Consider the following 15,642-nt stretch of genomic DNA (forward strand, 5'->3'; position numbering starts at 1 on the left):
TGAATCCCCTTCCTCCTTCCTTTCTGCTTAATGTGAATCTTTCTGTTGCTGAATGTATGTGATGTATTCTATATTTGTGGCATTGTGAGCGTGTAAGTGTATTGGGTGCTTCTAGGTCTGTGTTACTCCATTTCACTACTCCAAATGAGTAGGTCAATATAGGTATAGCATAAGTATTTATAGGTTTTGTCTTGTTTCTTGCTGTCAATTTTGTTTTCAGTATTTTTGTTAGTCTTTGTCTATATTTTTCTTTTAGTTCTTCTTTAATATTTGTATTATCTATTCCTATTTTTTGTCTGTATCCTAGATATTTATAGGCATCTGCTTTTCCATCGCTTCTATGCAGTCGCTGTGGTTATCCAATATGTAATCTTCTTGTTTAGTGTGTTTTCCCTTGACTATGCTATTTTTCTTACATTTGTCTGTTCCAAAAGCCATATTTATATCATTGCTGAATACTTCTGTTATCTTTAGTAATTGGTTGAGTTGTTGATTTGTTGCTGCCAGTAGTTTTAGATCATCCATGTATAGGAGATGTGTGATTTTGGGTGGGTATGTTCCAGTAATATTGTATCCATAATTTGTATTATTTAGCATGTTGGATAGTGGGTTCAGAGCAAGGCAGAACCAGAAAGGACTTAATGAGTCTCCTTGATATATTCCACACTTAATCTGTATTGGCTGTGATGTGATATTATTTGAATTTGTTTGGATATTAAATGTGGTTTTCCAATTTTTCATTACTATGTTTAGGAACTGAATCAATTTAGGATCTACTTTGTATATTTCCAATATTTGTAGTAACCATGAGTGTGGTACACTATCAAATGCTTTTTGGTAATCAATGTATGCATAGTGTAGAGACCTTTGTTTAGTTTTAGCTTGATATGTCACCTCTGCATCTATTATCAGTTGCTCTTTACATCCTCGTGCTCCTTTGCAACAGCCTTTTAGTTCTTCATTTATAATTTTGTTCTGTGTTGTATGTGTCATTAATTTCTGTGTAATGACTGAAGTTAATATTTTGTATATTGTTGGTAGGCATGTTATGGGGCGATATTTAGCAGGGTTTGCTGTGTCTGCTTGATCTTTAGGTTTCAGATAAGTTATTCCATGTGTAAGTGTATCAGGGAATGTGTATGGGTCTGCAATGTAACTGTTAAATAATTTAGTTAGATGTGAATGTGTTGAGGTGAATTTCTTTAGCCAGAAATATGCTATTTTATCTTTTCCAGGGGCTTTCCAATTGTGAGTAGAATTAATTGCTTGGGTGACTTCATGTTGCAAAATTATCACTTCAGGCATTTGTGGTATCATTTTGTATGAGTCTGTTTCTGCTTGTATCCACCGTGCATGCCTGTTATGTTGTACTGGGTTTGACCATATGTTGCTCCAGAAGTGTTCCATGTCTGTTATGTTTGGTGGATTGTCTATTTTAATGTGTGTGTTATCTATTGTTTGGTAAAATCTCTTTTGGTTTGTGTTGAATGTTTGGTTTTGTTTCCTTCTATTTTCACTTTTTTTGTACCTTCTAAGTCGTTTGGCCAATGCTTGAATTTCTGCTTCTTTTCATCTAATTGCTCTATTGCTTCTTGTTGTGAGATTTTACATAACCTTTTTCGTTTTTTGTCTGATATTTCATTTCTTATAAATTGTGTTAGCTGTCAGATGTCTTTTCTCAGTTTTTCTATTCTGATCTTTACCCTGTGTTGCCATGCTGGTTTTGTGGGTTTCTTCTGTGTGTTGGTTGGTTCTGATCTCTGCCTAGTGTGTATATTTAGTGTAGTAAGTGCTCCTACATAAACCAGTAGTTGCAACTCTTCCATAGTTGTATTTTCATTTATTTTGTTGTGTATGATTGTGTTGATTGTTGTCATTGTTGTTTCGACTTGTGGGTTATTTGGTGGTCTATGCGAGAATGGTCTGTATTTGTGTCTTTGTATTCTATATATGTCAGCTGAAATTACTCTTCTATATCTGACATGTGTGTCACTTCGTGTTCTATTTGTGCTTGTTCTGGTGGCTGTCTTAAGATTTCGTTTTCCTCTGATTGTTTAACTGACGCGTTTTGTTCTTTGTTTGTTTTGTCTTGGATGTTTGAGTCCATTACTGTATTTTCTCCTTCTAATTGCACATAATTTTGTTCCAGTATTTGTTGTACTTGTTGTTTGATGTTTTCTAATTCTGACTGGGGTATCCTGTTATTTTTTATTATTACACGGATCTGATCAGCTAGTCGTTGTTCTGTTAAAAATTTTAATTCCAGGTATCTGGTAATAAATGTTGTGTATACTTGTGATCTGTATCCAGCTGTGTTGGTTCCTAGGTTTGTTGCTTGGTAATAACAGAACATGAGGTGTCGATTAACTTCATCTGACCATCTCATCCTCTGTCTTTGTTTTCCTTCTAGGGTGGTTGCATGAAGCATATCCTGCAAAACACCTCTATTTGGATTTAAATCATTTTCCAGTTGGCTAGCAGTGTCGTTACCATTGTGAGCGAGCATAGGGTTCAAGCGTCGTCCCCGACCATGACGGCGCTTGTCCGAGGCTTCTTTAGTTCTGTCCTGAACCAGGTAATCACACTAAAAGGAGGGTTAGCCCTATTAGTGGTTTGTTCTTTTCGTCGCCTTTTACGACTGGCAGAACATACCGGAGGCCCATTCTTTTCCCGGGCCTCCACGGGGTTTATTATTATTATTATTATTATTAATTTTGATGCAACTGCAAAATTGTAAAGTATGATTAGACTGCACCTAGAGACTAGAGCACACGTGATGTCACAAATTGTTAAATGCTCAATTACTCCAGGATTTGCAGGAAGGGCTTTCGGAGTGTTCTAGAAGAAAGACTACACCTAGATACTGCAGAGAAGTGTTGTGGAGTGTTATAGAAGAAAGATTATATTTAGATACAATCAAGAACAACTTACTGGGACAACTCAGATACGATAGTGTCTGGAATGGCTGGAGAGTTTTGTGCATTGCATAGTGCAGGTAAACTTCACAACATATGAGTTGACAGCTGGCAATGACAATAGGGCCATTTTGTAAGAGGCGGAACGAAGGGCACTACACACATGTTTGCGGAATTTCGCCTGCTGAGATGTCACAAAGTACACGTAGAGTTTCCACAAACTTTACACAAGGCTGCAGCAGCAGCGGCAGCTTTGGCTGAGACACACAGTGATCAACCCTAGAGCGAGGAAAGTAGTTTTTAATACCGAGTCCATGTGTTATAGATGTGGTCAACGCAGGAATGCGCAAACATGAGGACTGGGGCCACAGACTTGATCTCGCATCCCAACATTATACAAAAGGTGAAACAATACAGCCACTATGCATTGTTTCTGGGGAATCTTAGCACAAAGGATGCCCATGTGGAATCAGTGGCAGACTATTATTTAATTGGAAAGGAGGAGTGTGTAAATTTCGGTGGATACAGGATCACAGGTATCTGTAGGCAGTCAGGGTGTACTTGGTGTAAGACTCAGAGAGTTTTATGGTTAGTTGGATTTTCATATAATATACTGTCCTGGGAAGTGTAATGATAAGGGAGGTGGGTTAACTGCGATATTCTTACCATGGAACGTATTGGTATACCTACGGACAAGCAGCAGAAGGCTGAGGCCACTGACTGAGAGTGCCACCAATATCTGACTCCAGCTCAGTTTAGTGTTAACAGTGGCGTGTTATAGAAACACAGAAGTCATGCTGGCAAGTTCGCTTGATGAACTGTAGAGGCAGATTCATGATTCTATGTTGGATGGACATGGAGGATCATGAGCTACAGAGTGATGTGCAGCAGGAAGGATGCATAACCAGGATGATGTTGATTCGTGAGGCACTTAACATAGTGGTCATAAACGCTTGTAAGAGTTCCCAATCTCTTGATTTCCAGTCTTGCCATTTCCCTAATGATAATGAAATGATGCGGACGACACAAACACCCAGTCCCCGGGCAGAGAAAATCTATGACCCAGCCTGGAATCGAACCTGGGGCCCTGTAATCCAGAGGCAGCAACGCAAGCCACTAGACGGCGAGCTCCGGACATAACCAGGATAAGATGCAGTACATGGAAAATTCTGTACCACACTTACAAAAAGCTTACCTTGGTTGTCAACAGATTCCACAGCAAAGATTACCTGAGGTCATCAGACCATTCCAAATGCGTTATGGACATGTCTGGTCTTTTTGGAGAGCTACCAGGTGGGAGTTGGTACATATTAACTATAGCTGATCATTGTTCACAGTTGGATCCTGACAGCAGCGCCAAATCAGCTAGTGTCATCAGTAGCTAAGGCAATGGTTAACCACTGGTTAAAAGTTTTAAATGCGACACACTCTAAAAACAGATCAGGGCTTTAACTTTGTTTTTGAGCTAATGAAGCAATTCTGTCGACTCTGACGAATTGGGAAGTTGTGGACTATTGCACTACATCCACAAGCCAGTGAGAGAATAGAGGAGGTGCACAGAGCAATGGGGAAAAAGATAGGTTAGTCTGTAAATAGTCAAATAGAAGTTGAGATACTTTACTACCATAAGTCTTCGAAACCTATAATTCAAAAGTATATGAGGGTGTTTAGGGCCTATTGTCCACTAAGGAAAATATATTTTCCATTCAGAATTTTGCTATGAGATTGAAGAGCGTATAACGCCAGGTTCAGATGATGATTAAAAAAGGTTTAAAGTGTCAAGAGGGCACACAAAAAATAAAAAACAAGATTCTCAAATATAACATTGGATAGTGGGTAACATTATCAAACAGTTACATCCCAAAAAGGAAAACAAAGAGGTTTTATTCATTGTCTCAAGGGATTTATCAAGTAATGGAAATGACATTACCTGATAATATAAAACTCCCAACTTGAGGCGTAGCGCCTTCGCATCGCTCCTGTCACTTGTTAGGATGATATCGTTATAGGCATGAGTCATCGACAGATGTCACCAGCTGACATGGACCCGAGTTACAGAGCTGCACGTAGTTGTACTAGTAGGTGGCAGAGGTCAGCAGTTGACGGACAGTGCTAGCAGTCGTAGTCAAAACAATGTTGTAAAGTTATGTTTGAATAATATTTAATGTATTTTCATAATTATAATTGTTTTATATGTCTAGTAATTAGCAGTGTGAGTGTTGTATGAGTGAAGAAGAACGGAAGTAAATGAGAAATGATTTGTTTATTCATGAAGTACCAGTTAAAATATACAGGGGATTTACTATAGTTAAATGTGCAGTCAGTTTACGGTACTAATAAATCGTTAGTAGAACACAAATTAATCGGTTATTTCAGAAGGAGTAATTTTATGTTTGATACTTTTCTAAATTTATTTATTTAGCAATTGTCATAGAAAGAAATGTTTTACTGTGATTGGTCATTGAAGTAAAGCGTGGGTTTTCGCGGGATAATACTGCATTTGCTGCTTGTGATATCAGCCAATCAGAAAAATGCAGGCTCACGATCATCTATGCTGGGAACAAAGCCTTTGGTGTGATCTAGAGAAGTCGGGGCTGAGGGTTCGAACTAAAGTGCGCGTCATTTAAGACGGCGGCCGAGTTTAGGTTCGTTCTGCGCATCTGACGTCACAAAACACAGTGAACCATTGAACAGAGAACGACGTTGCCAGAGCTCGACTGCAGTGCAGATCATGGACGAGTGTCTTCAGTTTCAGAAACGTTCAGTCATAAATAAAGTACTTGAAGAAAAGCAATGTCTTGATAGCAGACTTTCTTTTATAGAAGGTTTGGAAAAAGCATTCTTTATACCAATTGCTTCATATTCTATTAATTAATTAAAACAAACATGCAATAAGCCTCAAATTCAGGCGATAAGGAGGAAAGGTGTTTGTATCATTCTCACTAACCGCTTTTTCGCAATAAAGAACAGCGAGAATTGTTTATTTCCTATTGTGCTTCGACGAAACGTGAGCAATTCATAGTCATACCAGCAGTGTTTGTCGGTATTTTGCGTACTCTTTTAAAGTCCTGCCGGAGATTTATTGAAAGACGAACTGCGTTAGCGTGATGGTTATAGTTTTTGGTTGCCAAGCGAAAGGTTGTGAGTTCAAATCTTGTTCGATGCTTAATATTTTCTTCATTTAAAAACAATATCGAAGTGTCTTACCTCATGAATTTTATTCGTTTGAATGTAATTTTTTGAAATTTATAGTGGCAACTAAAATCGACCGTATGGAAAGTATATGCTATGGATTTTTACCTCTGCAAACTCTTCAAAATTTCGTGCAATGGTTTACTACATCTAATGCTGCACAATAACTGCGTTGAATATGCAAACAAAATTAAGTCATTTATGGGCGGAAGGTATCAGTCAAGAAGATGTGTAAAAATCAAATTTTTGGGCCGAATAGTTTTTGTGAAATCGAATGATAAATTGTGTCAAAGCAGTCGAAACAACTTGTGTCTGCACAGGCGAGCAGTGCAGTGATAAAATCGCGCACATCCCGGAATGCGGGGAGCACGTCTCTGTAGCAGCGAAAGGGTTAATGCGGCCGTGGTGGCTTTACTTCATAAACTGCGCGCTCCCCCCGGAAGGTAAGTTTGCGAACTGTACTATACTATGGAGCTGCTTCTGTTGGCGCGTGCAACTGGCAACGCAGCAGTCTCCCGCGTCTGGGCGGGCATGCGCGAACCGCCAAGATAAAAGAATTGAACTATAGTAACATGTCATTGAAAGCACCTCCGACGAAAGTACTATAAAATCGCGGAAAAATGCTAATTACGAGTTCGCGAAGTAGTACAAAGCGTATTTTAGTGAACGGTATAGTGGAAGTCGTGTGGAATTTCGGACGGAATTTCTGCACTGTATCTACAGAGTCCGCCAGAAGAATTTATACACACTTTAAGGAAAGAAAAGTATTACTTATGTGTTTATTTTACATTTAATAATTGATCACACATGTTGTGCAACCTTCAGTTCAGCACATGTTTACTTTAAATGTCCAAAATGTTCATTGTTGGCGATTCTACACGTAACAGAAGGATGAGCGGTCGCCGCAACTACGTCACGTAATGTTCCAGTGGAGATTGCTGCACAAGTCACTGTACTCTCCTGGCGAAGTTCCTCCAGCGTGCGTGCCTTACGTCGATAGACGTTATCTTTCACTGTTCCTCACAAGTAAAAGTCCATAGGTGTTTGATCTGGCGTCTGTGGAGGGAACTCAATGTGCCCTCTTCGCCCAGTCCAATGCCCTGGAAAATTGTTGTCCAGGAAAGCTCGTAGAGGTAGATGGTAGTGTGGTGGCGCTCCGTCCTGTTGGTAGAAGACCTCCATAAAGTGCACACATACCTGTCAAAATTTATGCTCGTCACATTTCCAGGTGCATTTCTGCAGTGACAGTAGCATCACAGAAAAAAGGGTCTTACTAAGCCCCTAGATTATAGTCCACAACACACATGAACCCCTGGTAGACTGACCGCTTTATCCACATAAATATGCGGACTTTTCGGTGCCCAGTACACACTATTATTCCGATTTACGGTCCCATTAAGCTTAAATTGTGTCTCATCACTCCACACTCCCTCCGTCACAAATCGTTCGTCATCAGTTACCATTTGCTTATACCATTAGCAAAATTGCATTCGGCGATCAGGATCGTCATCATTAGTCGCGTGGAATGATCATGGAATGTAAACTTTTCACTTTGCAGCTTTCAGAATTCTTTGTATACTTGTACTGCTGACCCGTACTTCACGTGCACATTGTGTAGCAAACGTTTCCAATACGAGACCCGACAAAGCAGGAGTTGTAGCTGTACGCTGTCTTCCTGATCTTCCTTTGTGGTATCACAAATCGTTCCATGCAATTCAAACTTTTCAATGATGCATTTAATTGTTAGGCGGGTTGGCGATTCTGTTTCAAACTCCCACCTCCACTGACGTTGCACTTCAACGCCATTATCAAATTGAAAATCCGCTTCACAATAGATTTTCGTTTCTCGAATGTCAAGCGTGCTCCACCACCAGCCATCTTGTTTCCTCAATACCGAAATAAAAGTACTAAAATCTGTTGAGCCAAAGACTATACTACAACACACCCGTAACACAAATCGAATGACAATATCGATATCTCGATAGATCTTGCCAAAGAGTGTACACATTTTTCTGGCGGACTCTGTATACACTCCTGGAAATTGAAATAAGAACACAGTGAATTCATTGTCCCAGGAAGGGGAAACTTTATTGACACATTCCTGGGGTCAGATACATCACATGATCACACTGACAGAACCACAGGCACATAGACACAGGCAACAGAGCATGCACAATGTCGGCACTAGTACAGTGTATATCCACCTTTCGCAGCAATGCAGGCTGCTATTCTCCCATGGAGACGATCGTAGAGATGCTGGATGTAGCCCCGTGGAACGGCTTGCCATACCATTTCCACCTGGCGCCTCAGTTGGACCAGCGTTCGTGCTGGACGTGCAGACCGCGTGAGACGACGCTTCATCCAGTCCCAAACATACTCGATGGGGGACAGATCCGGAGATCTTGCTGGCCAGGGTAGTTGACTTACACCTTCTAGAGCACGTTGGGTGACACGGGATACATGCGGACGTGCATTGTCCTGTTGGAACAGCAAGTTCCCTTGCCGGTCTAGGAATGGTAGAACGATGGGTTCGATGACGGTTTGGATGTACCGTGCACTATTCAGTGTCCCCTCGACGATCACCAGTGGTGTACGGCCAGTGTAGGAGATCGCTCCCCACACCATGATGCCGGGTGTTGGCCCTGTGTGCCTCGGTCGTATGCAGTCCTGATTGTGGCGCTCACCTGCACGGCGCCAAACACGCATACGACCATCATTGGCACCAAGGCAGAAGCGACTCTCATCGCTGAAGACGACACGTCTCCATTCGTCCCTCCATTCACGCCTGTCGCGACACCACTGGAGGCGGGCTGCACGATGTTGGCGCGTGAGCGGAAGACGGCCTAACGGTGTGCAGGACCGTAGCCCAGCTTCATGGAGACGGTTGCGAATGGTCCTCGCCGATACCCCAGGAGCAACAGTGTCCCTAATTTGCTGGGAAGTGGCGGTGCGGTCCCCTACGGCACTGCGTAGGATCCTACGGTCTTGGCGTGCATCCGTGCGTCGCTGCGGTCCGGTCCCAGGTCGACGGGCACGTGCACCTTCCGCCGACCACTGGCGACAACATCGATGTACTGTGGAGACCTCACGCCCCACGTGTTGAGCAATTCGGCGGTACGTCCACCCGGCCTCCTGCATGCCCACTATACGCCCTCGCTCAAAGTCCGTCAACTGCACATACGGTTCACGTCCACGCTGTCGCGGCATGCTACCAGTGTTAAAGACTGCGATGGAGCTCCGTACGCCACGACAAACTGGCTGACACTGACGGCGGCGGTGCACAAATGCTGCGCAGGTAGCGCCATTCGACGGCCAACACCGCGGTTCCTGGTGTGTCCGCTGTGCCGTGCGTGTGATCATTGCTTGTACAGCCCTCTCGCAGTGTCCGGAGCAAGTATGGTGGGTCTGACACACCGGTGTCAATGTGTTCTTTTTTCCATTTCCAGCAGTGTATAACCTAAAGCCACAATGGGCTATCACGCTGAAAACTGTCTTCCTTTTCTCCTAGGGAACAGTCGTGGTCCAACTCCGAACCAATCCACAAGGGACGACAGGTGGCTGCATCACTTCCAGCCACCACATACCATGTGAAAGGAAATGTTAAATCAGGGGGCACAGCCATAGTGACTGGACTGATGTGCAATTATAGGATGACAGGGACTCCCAGTTCGTGTCCCTTGAATGGTAACCTAATATTGACCCAGAAATCAGACATAGTGCTGTCAGCCCAAAAAACTAATACATATGTTACTGAGGTCATGTAACGACAGGCTACAGAGCGAGGTGGCGCAGTGGTTAGCACACTGAACTGGCATTCGGAAGGACGATGGTTCAATCCCGCATCCGGCCATCCTGATTTAGGTTTTCCGTGATTTCCCTAAATCGCTCCAGGCAAATGCTGGATGGTTTCTTTGAAAGGGCACGGCCGACGTCCTTCCCCAGAGTTCCCTAATCATATGAAACCGATAACCTCGCTGTTTGGTCTCTTTCCCCAAACAACCAACCAACCTCAAACTATTTTGAACTCAGAAACCTGTGTTCGAGTGTTCTGTTGAGGTAGCACTCAGTCTTCAGGCCACGAGTGGCCTACCGGGACCATCCGACCGCCGTGTCATCCTCAGTAGAGGATGTGAATAGGAGGGGTGTGGGGTCAGCACACTGCTGTCCCGGTCATTATGATGGTATTCTTGACCCAAACCGCTACTATTCGGTCGAGTAGCTCCTCAATTGGCATCACGAGGCTGACTGCATCCCGAAAAATGGCAACAGCGCAAGGCGGCCTGGATGGTCACCCATCCAATTGCCGACCACGCCCGACAGCGCTTAACTTCGGTGATCTCACGGGACTGTGGAGGTAACATCAAGTAAAAACATCTTACAAGAAGTGAAGGTACTAGTTTTACATATATATATATATATATATATATATATATATATATAATGACATCCCACCCTCTTCGCTCTGGGTAGCAATGTCTGTCGTATCACTCGTAGCTTTCATCCAGATTTTCAATACCACTGCTAAGACTCCATTTTATTAGCTCCATTCCCTCTGTGATGCATAGGTTACACACTAAAGCAAACAGAACGTTTACCTGTAGTACACCTTTTGTGTCTGGACGTTTGTTCTTCGTATCCTATTTTGTTTCCTCTGTTTTTGTATAATGCATATTTGTCATTTTCCGCCTTAGAGTAATTTTATGTCTCTGAAAACTTCACATTTTACTTTCAGTCACGAATGTTTTTTGTATTTTAACAAACCTTGTGAAAATATCTTCATTTTTCATGTTTTGATTGTGTAGTAAATGTAACGAAAGGATTCGTTTCTGGTGCCTTCACCAATCCAATAGCCAAACTGCTCTTCACCCAACTGATCTTCACTTTTCTTTTACATTCTTATGAATCATTTTTGGCCTGCTACAGGGATGTATGATCACCTGATTGGGAAATAGTTCACCCATTTTCTGTCATAACTTTCTTCATGAAAGTGTGGGTGATATTCTACCGATATTCCGACAGTAAATCTTCAGTCTCTCTGATTCTACATATCCTTTCAGTTGGGTGCCACTTAAGCTATAAATTTTAGAAATTCTGGTGGCATATTATCTGCTGCATTTGTCTTGCTTCTTCCCAAACTACTAAACACTTAATCTAATATTTGATACACTACGTCCTTCAAAACGACTCCCAATTCCACCTTCGTAAAAGCCCTCATTGTGCGCTTTCCACGTACTAACTCTATCCTCCACGTTTTATGGGGCAATCGCTTTTGCTCTCTTGCTATTGACACCATTGATTTTCTGTTTCCCGAGGTTTATTTTGACTTCTATTTGCGTCGATTTTGGCGTCATGACACTTCCTGTCGAGTTCTTAGTAGTTTCCGTGCAGTTACTCGCTTTAGCTTTGTAGAATTTCTTATTAATTTCATTTTGCAGTGATTTACCTTGCTGTACTTCTTACATTTCTTAAACTGTTTTCCCACTTTCGTCGAGCATCTCAAGTATTCTTGCTCTTAGGACTTTTTCGCATTTACTTTTTGTGCTTGTATATGTTCGTGCAACTTCTAAAATGCACATTCCTTTTACTTACTTCGTTATCGTAGTTTGAAAAGCCTCAGAATACTTTAAACGCACATCTCTCAATACTTCAGCAGAGAAATTCCCTGTACATTATGGCTTATGATTCTCTTCAGCCTATTCTTCATGATTATGATGTTACCGTATATAATTTACAATTCAGTATCTGATTTCTCACTCTAGATATTTGTGTTTGGTCGAACAGACCGAATAGTCGCTGTCAGAAGGGTTAAAGGACTAACTGAGAAATTAAGATCTGACAAATGTTGAACATTAGTAGTTCAAGTTGAAAGACGGTATAAACCAATGCAGAGATAAGTACGTACCAGGTAAAATAACGAAAATCGGTAAAGACCCGCTCTAGTCAAAGGTTCCATTTGGAAAATGTTGGAAAACCAGAGAAAACTACCTATTCGCTACGTGGAACAGGCAGAGTACACTCGTGCATCCGAGAGAAAAGGCATGCACAAAGTCTACAATAATATTCATATTTCCTCATGAAAGGTATTCCAGAAAATTCTTGTACGTTCTGTACATATGTGAAGTCAACGAATGAATCCAGATCTTTCATTCAATCTTTCATGGATTTTTCTGGTGTTTAAACTAAAGACAGCACATAGAAAGTACCACTATTAAATACCGTTTTCAAAATGTGTTTGCAGATGATGCTACAGTACTAATGTTTGATTTTCGCACGGACTCACAAATGAGAGATATTTATATTACCGCCTCCGTATAGAGAAACAATTAAAAATATTTAAAAGGAATGAGACCCTGAAGGAAGCAGTTACTTTTTACGCTGAATACGTTACAGAATGAACTCCTTTTCTACCTGATATTTACAAGGAATCTCTTGCGCAGTGAGTCTTCCCCCATCTACGGACAAGAACGTGAGTCTCGCTTGATTAAAAAAAATGGCTTTAAGCACTGTGGGACTTAACATCTGAGGTCATCAGTCCCCTAGACTTAGAACTACTTAAACCTAACTAACCTAAGGACATCACACACATCCATGGCCTTCAACCGTAGCAGCAGCGCGGTTCCGGACTGAAGCGCCTAGAACCCCACCGTCACAGCGGCCGGCTATTTACAAAAGGGATCGACTGCACGGAACTGCTAAATATCGCTGTCAGGCATCTGTTTATGGGTGCTAGAGCACATTCAAAGTTCCAATATTATGATCTTTCTGGAGGAAACAAGCTTCTCTTAAACACTCATGATTTCAGGAAAAGAAGCATTCTTTGAAACACATATTGCTTTATTCTTTTAGGAAAACTCGCAAGTATTAAATGCAAGCTAGCAGGTAGAGTCCAGTCTTCCTAGATTTCCGGAAGTCGACATTGTACCACATTATCGACTATTAAAAAAAGGTACAGTTCTCCGATGTACCTTCTCAAATATGTTGTTGGCTCTATCAATAGTTAAATAGTAAATCCCATCCCAACAGACTGCCAACCAAATCTGAACTCTAAATGCCAAGTCTTCCGTTGCTCAACTTTGCTGGCAGCTGGGAAGACTTTGACTCTCTAATTGCCAGAGTAGCTCATCCCAGTCGAGCATAATTTGTAACAACAAAGTGAATAAAGCTCTTCTAGACTTTATTATCTTTCAATAGCTGCTGTCAGATGGGTTTTATGAGTACATCTGCATTAGTGCGAGAATCTTTATATTTATAGACATTCCTTTTTGACGATTAACTAATAATAAGTGAGGAAGCGACAATTTTTGTCATGCTTGGAACATCAGAGCAGTTAGAGTATAGGGGGACTGATAACCACTCTGTTTAGTCCCTTTAAGCCAAAAATCAACAAACCAAGTAATCAGAGTATAGGATTGCTCGCCATGCGTTACTCCGTCTACGTCTACGTGATTACTCTGCTATTCACAATTAAGTGCCTGCCAGAGGGTTCAATGAACCACTCTCAAGTTATCTCTCTACGAGCACTTAAATTTTTCTGTGCGAGCCCTGATTTCTCTTATTTTATCGTGATGATCATTTGTCCCTATGTAGGTGGGTACCAACAGAATGTTTTCGCAATCGGAGGAGAAAAGTGGTGATTGAAATTTCATGAGAAGATCCCGTCGCAACGAAAAACGCCTTTGTTTTAATGATTGCAACTCCAATTCACGTATCATGTCTGTGGCACTATCTCCCCTATTTCGCGATAATACAAAACGAGTCGCCCTTCTTTGAACTTTTTCAATATCATACGTCAGTCCCACCTGATACGGATCCCACACCACACAGCAATACCCCAGAATAGGGTGCGCAAGTGTAGTGGAAGCAGTCTCTTTAGTAGATCTGTTGAACCTGCCAATGAATCGCAGTCTATGGTTTGCTCTACCTACAACATTATTTATGTGATCGTACCCACTTAGGTTATTTGTAAGTGTAATCCCTAAGTATTTAATTGAATTTACAGCCTTCAGATTTGTGTGACTTACCACGTAATCGAAAATTAGCTGATTTGTTTTAGTACTAATGTGTATAACTTCACATTTTTCTTTATTCAGGGTCAACTGCCACTTTTCGCACCACACATGTATCTTATCTAAGTCATTTTGGTCATCTGATAACTTTACAAGAGGGTAAAGGACAGCATCATCTGCAAATAGCTGAAGAGAGCTACTCAAATTGTCTCCCATGGCGTTAATATAATTCAGGAAAAATAGAGGGCCTATTACACTAAATGTGCTCCATATTTGAAAAATTTCGGCTGAACTTATTTCCGGCTTTAGCCAGCTTTCTGTACCTATAATTATTTAAGCTTCAATGTTTTCTATTAGGGCTTGGAGCTCTGGTTCTTTCCCAACACAGTTACGACAATTTGCAGCTACATTACCAATCAATCAAATGAAGGTGCTCATACGTGGTTCAATGTGAAAATGTCAGCTGCTACATTACTGATTTGTATATGTCTGCCGCCTGTTACAGGGCGTAACATATTTCAACTAATAACAAAGCAGTTGTGTGCATCACAAATGTGACAAAAACGTCGGGTAGCGCTGGTCCGTCATGAAGGTAGACTGAAGAAGAAAGTCAGTTCCCATGGTTTCAGCAGGAAGATGAGTCAGTCCCACTGTGGGTCAGAATCATGTGCGGATGTAAGAAGCATCCGAATCGCTGTCAGGGATAATTTTCAGGATTCCCGAATTCTCCAAACTACTGTTCAGACAAGACTATGTTTTGGCAACTAGTTTGTCTATCAAGACGATAATAAGTGATGGTATCGTCTATCTAGTGCATACATTACTTAGAAGAAACAGTCTGAAGGAGCATTGACCCTCCCATCTTTTGGACAGGATACTAAGGAACATCCAAGTCGTTGCAATAAAAGGGGTGGACCACCACAGTATTGAATGTTAACCAGTAGCAATTGTAATTAGACAGATGTGCACTTTCGAATAGGCTACCTTATGTTTGTTACTGATTTTTTTTAGTGTAATTATACAAAATACTGCATTTATGAAGTGACAACGGCTACTACTGTCAGGAGAAATTACGAGCAGTATTCATGCATTTTTAACCATCATATCGAAAAATTAAAATTACATAATTAACTTTCCGTTTATTTCCAGACACTTGACTAGAGTCCTGGCACACACTGAAATCACTTCGCGTGTAGTAAAACAAGCTCGAATGGCTAACGATGGCAGACAGTCTCTCTGTGAATAATCGGGAATCGCAAGAGACATATGGGCCTTGGTGGTCAAAACCGTTGTATCAGTATCTAGACGAACCTGGAGAAAAAGGGAATCAGTCATGGATCTGTTTACAGCATCTTGAACTGGACGTTGGCTCCTGCGACTGCCCAAACCCACTCTAAAAGACCTCCAAATCGAAACAACGGCAGAAATGTTGCAACTATGTTAGGTGAATTTAGACGACTTATTTAGCCGCCGTATCACCATGGCCGAATTCAGGGTGTATCGCGATGACCTCACGACAGATGAGCAAA

The sequence above is a fragment of the Schistocerca piceifrons genome, chromosome 3, assembly GCF_021461385.2.
Source record: "Schistocerca piceifrons isolate TAMUIC-IGC-003096 chromosome 3, iqSchPice1.1, whole genome shotgun sequence".
NCBI lineage: Eukaryota > Metazoa > Arthropoda > Insecta > Orthoptera > Acrididae > Schistocerca > Schistocerca piceifrons.